Source organism: Opisthocomus hoazin, chromosome 4, assembly GCF_030867145.1.
Source record: "Opisthocomus hoazin isolate bOpiHoa1 chromosome 4, bOpiHoa1.hap1, whole genome shotgun sequence".
Taxonomy (NCBI): domain Eukaryota; kingdom Metazoa; phylum Chordata; class Aves; order Opisthocomiformes; family Opisthocomidae; genus Opisthocomus; species Opisthocomus hoazin.
Window position 1 is genome coordinate 38577307 of NC_134417.1, and position 7872 is coordinate 38585178.

Consider the following 7872-nt stretch of genomic DNA (forward strand, 5'->3'; position numbering starts at 1 on the left):
CAGAAGGTTTTCACATGGTTATATATTTTCAAAAAAAAATAAAAAAGAAATGAAGAAAATATGTTACTACAATAGATCAGTGCATGTAAGCAACAGAACTCAAAACTATCCACCGAAAAAGGTCACTAAGCATGAAACTGAATGCTTGAATTTCTATGTTAAGGGTTGTAATTCTTAACTAAATATTTACCACATAAGTAAAAACAGTGTAATAACTGCACACACCATAGACTTGAACTGCATTTGTGGATATCCTCTAAACATATTATTTCTAATAGACAACTAACTTTTGTTTGTTAATTCAGCGAGACTCTCATAGCTGGCAGATTGATTTGGAGAATTGAATGTAATAGATTATATACATAAGTACTTATTGTCAATCTGGACATAGCTATATTAAAAATAGCTATACAGAGTAGTGAATTTTGAAAAATTCAATGCTGATGCTTTAAATGAGCAAGAAGAACTTCATTTCAGTGTCACGGTAGCGTAATTGTGCCAGTGTCACTGTGGAGGAAGGTAAGTGTGGCATCTCTTACAGCCATCTGCCACTATTGTCACCTAGGATGAGCACAGAACCCCTGACTGAGCCCAAACCCAGAAAAAGGAAGCAGGGACAGATTACCTAGAAGGGATACAGACATGTCGTCTTTGCCTGCAAGGAGGAGTTAGGAAAGTCAAAGCTCAGCTGATATCAAAACTAGCAAGGGCTGATAAGGACAAACAGAAAGGCTACTGTAAGAACACTGGGAATGAAAGAAAGGCTAAGAAAACTGTAGGGCCTTTGCTTAGTGAGGCAGGGGACATAGCGGGGGGTGCTTGCAAGGCCCATCCTTAGCAAAATGGTCTCAATAGTAACAAACATAAAGATAGGAAATTTTGTGCGTGTAAATTAAATATGCAAAGTTGTCTGATAGGATATTTGCCCAAAACTGAACATGTTGAAGAGCAAGAGTAACTAGGGCATTAGAAAGAAATGTCTGAAATAAAGGAGTCATCTTGAAAATTAGTATAAAAAAATATATATGTATGAGAATCTGCACCAGTGGGAAAGACCTTCGAGAGGAAGCAGCAGCAGTCAAAACCTGGTCTGACACTGCCAGAAGTCACTCCAGTGACTGCATCATGATCTCTGCCCAGGCCAGACAGCACAGCATCCCTCCTGGAGGATGCAAGGTCCTGTACTCCAGCTAGCAAGTGGTCAGTACGGGGCTTGGTGAGGGAGGAGAACCCACGCCTTTGGTGCGTGAATGCGAGCTTGTGAGGTACACTCACCAGCACGTGCATTAGGGTACTGTATGGAACAGCATGGGGACACGCAGATCTACAGCGCCCACATCTCCAACGGGAATCGTGTGCAAATAGGGGACCCTGGAGTTGAAGAACAGAGGGTAGTTAAACACTGGCCTAAAGACGCTGTGAAGTGTCCAGCCCTGAAGATATTCAAAACTTGGCTGGACAAGGCTCTGAAAAACCTGCTCTAGCTGACCTCCAAATGTTCCTTCCAAAATAAAAGAGTACATGATTCTATAGTTATATCGCTGTCAGCTTTGAAACTAAACCTCTATATAAGCTTTCTTTAATAAGTTGTTTTAATATTCCTTCAAGGGTCTTGTCACAATTTCTTCGATTCTATGTAACTTTTAGTTGAGTTGATGTATGTCAGTATTTCATGTCTTGTTATACAGTTCAGTACCAAAGTGATCTAGTTCTATTGCTAATAGTCTAATACTAAATGTATCATGGCGTTACTTCTCAGAAAAACATAAGGTATCAAACATTTCACATGCATACAGGAATATTTCTTAGGTGTTTCACTTCCATAACTTGCCAATTATGGGAAAAGTTATTTTGCAGCATGTCAAAGAATTTAATATATGCTGTAACATTGGAATTTTCACAGAAAATAACTAGAGAACCCCAAAACAAAACCAAACCACACAAAAACCAGTTTGTTACACCGCACTTCCTAAAGTCGAAAAGATAATAAAAGTACATTATGATTGGCTGCATTTACAGTTCAGAATTCCTGAGTCACATCTATTGCATGTTTAGTTCTTACTGTAGGCTGGGTTACACACTGTATTACACGACTGAGGAAGTGACATCGTGCTGTACTTCATTCCAAAAACCTTAAGTGCCTGAAGTCCCCAGGCAAACCAGAGGACCTGCGAGGAAATCCCTCAAGTTCTCCCTCTCATTCGTCCTCATTTCAGGCATATGTAAGTTTTATCTCTTCCCCAAGTCTTTGCTGTCTACTCTTCTTCCTATTACCTTCTAACTAAATATTCTCTTTGTTTATTTTTCACTTCCTAGAAAAAAATGTGACTCATCTTACACAAAACAGAAGCTAGACTACAATTTAAGGCCCTGTCACTCATCACCTTCAATGGCACCACCTGTTCTGATGCCTGGGTCTATGCCAGTGTATTTGGTATCACATACACGCAAGGCATTCAGATACTATAGTGTGAACAGGCTATAAATAGACAGACTGAAACTCTCTTTTTCTCTTTCAAGTAAGACAAGGTAATTAAAATTCACCTGTGTAGAAACAATCTCTGTGTATTTGATCCAGCAACAGAAGAGAGCAGTCCTGCTCTAGAACCACTGGCTGCTAGAACCAGCCTCGGTTTCTTAATACTGGAATACAAGCCAGCACCCTCTGCATTTAAAGTCCAAAGCCACAAACACAGCAGCTCGTATCTTTAAAGTAGTAAATCTTCTAATCCTGAGAAGGAGTTGCACCTTTTGTCCATAATATCCAGGCAGTTTCTTGCTGTTTCAGCTGTTCACTTGCAAAGTTAGTGTTTTTATCTGCTACAGACCTTTACACATTTAGACCAAGATGATCATAAAGGAGATTCTACAGAAGACTACAATAGCTATAACTGCCCCTGCTGCTGGAAACTGATGTCTTCGACATGTGATAAGACAGATAAACATGACTGGGAAGTTGTTCATTATAAAGTATCATCTGAATGTAATTTAACAATGTTAGAGTACATAAATAGCTAGGTTTGTTACAGAATTTTCTCTGTCTGAACAAACAAGACCTAGCACTCAGCATTTTCTCAACAAAACCCAAAGATCTTACAGAACAGATAGTAATAGTCTGCATGATCAATTTCAGTTGATTCAATTTAAATTAGTGGCTGAATTATTTGATTTCATAAGAACAAAAAGGCAATGAAGCCAGTGGGAGAGGGGAGCGTTAACACACAGGAAGGCTGAAATTTCTTGAAATCAAACAGTCTAAAAACCTAAAAGAAAGAATCCAAATGCAGGTTACTTGAACGAATAATGTTAGAAAAGTATTAATAGATAAGGAGGATGAACGTAAGAAGCAGGAGAAAAAAAAAAACCAACATTCCTCACCAGCAAAGTAATCACAGGTTGCTGACACAGCACAGTGGTAACTAATTTGCTTTCTGACAGTTCTACAAATGTTAAATATACTAAAAAAATATACTTGTGAAATATAGTAAAAACTGCAAAAGCTTTTTCAAATACCTAACTACAAAGAAGGATCTAAGCAGCAGGACTGCTACGCAATGATGACGGAGTTGAAATTAACGAGTGTCAACATACTTCATAAGTTAACTGAACACCTGCTGTTTACTTCAACAAATGAATACTGCTGATGAGTGAGGGTATGCAAGCTACCATAGCTGCAATTAAAGCAATGTTCTAATAGTTAATGTGCTCAGAACAACAGTGGAAAACCCAACCCAGCAATTTCGAAAAACTGTCTCATGAAAGTGCAGCTCTAGCAACACAAAGCTGCATACAAGTCAGGGGCATTATTACTGCAAAACAGCAGAAGTAGCATTCGTATTTGAGAAGGAGCACAAAGAATCACATTGGAAATCAAAAATCTTACTTGCTTAACCTTCATTGCTTTATCAAAGCAAACTCTAAAGGAGACAGATATAAATGGACATAGAACAAGAATACATGAGTTTACTCGAGTCACAGTTACACAAGACTAACACAACAGTCTTCCCCAGAAGAATGCCCCTATATGAGGGTGTGCTCTTCGGAATTAGTATGTCTGTTCATGGGCCTAGAAGCACCTGAGAAAGGAGCTGCATGATTACAGGGTGACCACAATCCAACCAATGAGTGTGTGGGGAGTGAGAGGGGGAAATAAAGATGGTTTTAATGTAATAGTTTTAAGGACTTATTTAGAATTTTCATTCAAAATAACCTTGCTCAGAAAAAGATTAACTGAAACTAGTTATTGCAAATAAAGAGCTGCTAATATGAGTAGAAGAGCCTAACATTAAAAGGAAACAGCAAAGACTGAGGAAAGCACATAATTAATGTCTGCCAAAAGATTACAGTGCAAGCTGACAACTGAACAAGCTACCCCTTCAATGCGGCATATTTGCAGTTTATTTGCCAATTTAAAATCTAAGAAATACAACTTCATATGAGTTCATGGTGTCTAGCAACACCTTAGACAATTCCTTAGAGGGAGTTGAAATCCCTCAGTTCATTGGTGTTATGAAGCTATAGATGAACAGAAGATCACCAGTTAAGACAATCAAAAAGCCATTACACAGCCCGCAAAAGTGTTGCCTGATGGAACCATAAAGTGTAAGCGTGCCTGGTTAGTGTTGCACTGCTTTAAGTTTATGAAGACAGTAACTTAACCAATGCATCCTAAAAGCCCTGTAGAACTACCAGGCACCTCCAGACCCACCAAGCTATCTTTGGTGATCTTCCCCAGTCTTCGCAAATTACCAAAATTCCAAAACAACTTCATTCAGTAATGCAACTTCAAGCAGTGGCACTTATTTTATGAATTATGAGTTCTCTGCAGGTCAGATGCTACCAGCTGCACTTTGAGATACCATTACTGCACAAAATAAAACATTACATACATGAATGTATAATAAAAAAACAAAACCACAAGAATGTTCCATAAGTGCTTATTCTAAAATGGAACAACCATCATTTTTACACCGTCAGCTTTTTCAAAATTGGTATCCTTCCTGTCACTTTGCAAAAGAATGAGTCATTACTCATTAAAAAAACCAAAACAAAACACTGCTACTATATCAAGGCTCTATTTTTTAATGAAACAAACAGAGATCCCCATGGTTACAACCCACGTGCAGTAACAAGCTGCAACTACTAAGGTATTTTTCCATTACTGATTTAATATTTAGTACACTCCTACACTCTTTTCTACTACTGCTACAGTTGCAATGAAGAAAAGCTACTGAGGCTTTCTCCACCTGCTGCTTCTTCTTTCAGCTGACATGGCTCCTGCTGATGAGGCCTCTGCTGTGGCAGCACGCAGGTATGCTTGGAAACACTGGTTCCCACCTGGCCCTCTGGGAGGTGCCCCTTCACCTCTTGCCTTGGAGCAACTCCAACTCTGGATGCCTTATACAAAAAAAATTATGAACTTTATCATCTTTACAAGCAGACAGCACTATTCACATAAACTATTTTGAAGGATGTATAATGCATAAACACAAACTGTCCATTACATACGCTTACACGTTACCTAGTTTCCAGGTATTAAAAACAAGAAGTTTTGATTGTCAGAAAGCCTCTCTAATAATTTTTTGGTAACATTACCCAATTGTACTGACCGGTAACTATCACCACACACCTTCACATCAGGATTTTACAAACACGAACAATGATACAGTATCAAATCTGTTATTGCTTTCTAATATTCAGCTGGCTTTGTATACCAAAGGCATTCAATAATATATCAATCTAGGTTTTTGGGTATATGCATATGACAACTTGCACGCTACGTGGAAGTCTAGACCTTAAGATGTTCTACAGACCCCTACTACTTGGAGTCCCAGTTAAACAGCACTTTCCAAAAGTTCACATCTGTTAAAGTACTATGCCATCTTCAGAGACAATGAGAGCCTTTTAAAAAAAGAGTTCCTTTGGAGTCAGTTCACAAGAAGTACTGACATTTAGGGCAACAAACTGACCCCTGACACATTTCACACAACTGTCTTCTACTCGCAAGTTCTCAGCTAGAGCCAGGAATTCAGTTCAGGTAAGACTGACTTCACACTCGAAGGTAAACATCTCCAAGCCCAAGTAACACAAAGTAATGGAAAAAGCACGTCATGTACGTCAAACTACTTTGCACTGCTAGAGCACCTTTCATCTGTTCTTACATCACCACCAAGCAATTACATTAACCAAAGAAGCAGATGTATATTAAGAAGATAACTGTTTCTGGGCCCCGATACATTTAATTACACCACTTTACGGTCAAGACACAATGAATGTTTAAAGAACCCATCAGACAAATGTTGATTTAATCTTACAGGAAGTTTGCAACAAAAGAAAATCCTAAAAAACCTCCACACACCTCCAGAGATGTTGGCTGCTACCACTGCCACTTAACAGGAATAAAACTGATCCTCGACCTTCATTATTCCCAGCCAAAGATGGCTAGAGGTCTATCTAAAATGAGAGTCACTAAGTAGATCATAGAAACTCAACGTAGTATCACTTCAGCTGCAAAACGCTTTCATTGTTGGTGAAAGATGTAATGCTGCCCTTCAAAGAACCATGCTCGGATTCAAACTGGAAATCCCTTAGAAACACACAGAGCAGATCAGAGCCCAGAGCTGTTTCCGGGCTCCTTCCAGACTCCTGAATGTGCCCGTCGCTCTTACCGTCACCAACCACCTCTCTGCAATTACAGCAGCAGGGCACACTAAGAAGAAATCAATCAAGGCGATGTGAAATTTTTAAAAAAGCCCGACCAAGCGCCAGGAACCCTGACCGAACCCTCCATAACCCTCCGCGGCGCGGCACGCCCTACCGCTGCGGGGAGCGGCCAGGCGCCGGTACCGCGCTGCGAGGAAGCGCGGGCGAGAACGGCACCGCAACTTCAGGCAGCTGTGATTGCAGGGCGTCCTCCTCCTCGCCCCTCGTTCCGCCCTTTCCCCTCAGCACCGAGGGGCCCCGCCGGGCTGCGGAGCCGGGCCGACGGATCGGGCCCGCCGGAAGGGCCCGCCCGCACCGGGTCTGACAGCGGCCACAAAGGCGGCGGCGGCGGCGGGCCGCGCACCACCGCCCCGCTGATTGCTCTCCCTTCCTGCTCACCAACCCGACCGGGGAGCCCCGGCACCGCCGCCGTGCCCTCCCCGCTCCTCGAAACCCGAAGAACCGGGTTCTCACCCCGCTTCCCCGCCCCGCCCGGGTTTGTAAGCATCGACGGCCCCGTCCCCGGCCCTCACCCTCTCCTCGCCCGGGCCCCACGGAGCCTTACCTGCGGGCCAGCCTGCTGCAGCGCCGGAACGCCTTAGCAGCGAGGGGTGGGGGGGGCCGGCTCCACTCTCCCCTCCTCTTCCACGGGTGCGAGGGGCTCGCGGATCGCCTCGGGCTGCTTCCTCCCCTCGCTCCCCGCGCCCAGAGTCCAAGGAACGGCGGCAGAACCCGCCCCAGGGCGAGCGCGGCTGCCCGCCGGGCACGGACCGTCCGGGGGCCGCGGCAAGGTGGCTATTCCCTCGCTTCGCCCTCTCCCCTTCCCTCACCCCGGGAGGGGGCCGCGGAAACCGGAGCTCCAGGCGAAGAGGAGCCGCCACCGCTCCAGGCCGCCCTCCTCTTCCCCGCCCCGCGCTCTTGCCTCCTCCCCTTCAATGCCGGGCGGTTACGGCCGCACCGGGAAGCCTGGGGAGGAAACGGCGGTTAACTCCAAGCCGCCCGCGGAGGAGGCAGCGGCCGGCGCTGAGGGCGGAGAGGGGGAGCGGGAGGCACCGCCAGGCGACCCACGCCGCCCCCAGCCCCTGACACCGCCCGGCGAGGGGACACCGCGCAGGCGCCGCCGCGGGGGAAGCGGGCGAGGGGCGGTGGGCGCGCATGCGCAGAGCGGGG

At 44.2% G+C, this 7872-nt stretch overlaps 1 protein-coding gene across 14 annotated transcripts in view; it reads right to left on the reverse strand.

The window, feature by feature from the left end:
- The window catches only part of LRRFIP2 (LRR binding FLII interacting protein 2), a 59576-nt gene extending 51779 nt beyond the window's left edge, over positions 1 to 7797 (reverse strand). For all 14 annotated transcript variants that reach the window (XM_075418619.1, XM_075418620.1, XM_075418626.1 and 11 more), the window contains exon 1: positions 7268 to 7797. The gene's annotated coding sequence lies outside the window, so the exon portion shown is untranslated. The remainder of the gene's footprint in view (positions 1 to 7267) is intronic.
- Positions 7798 to 7872: the final 75 nt, after the last annotated feature.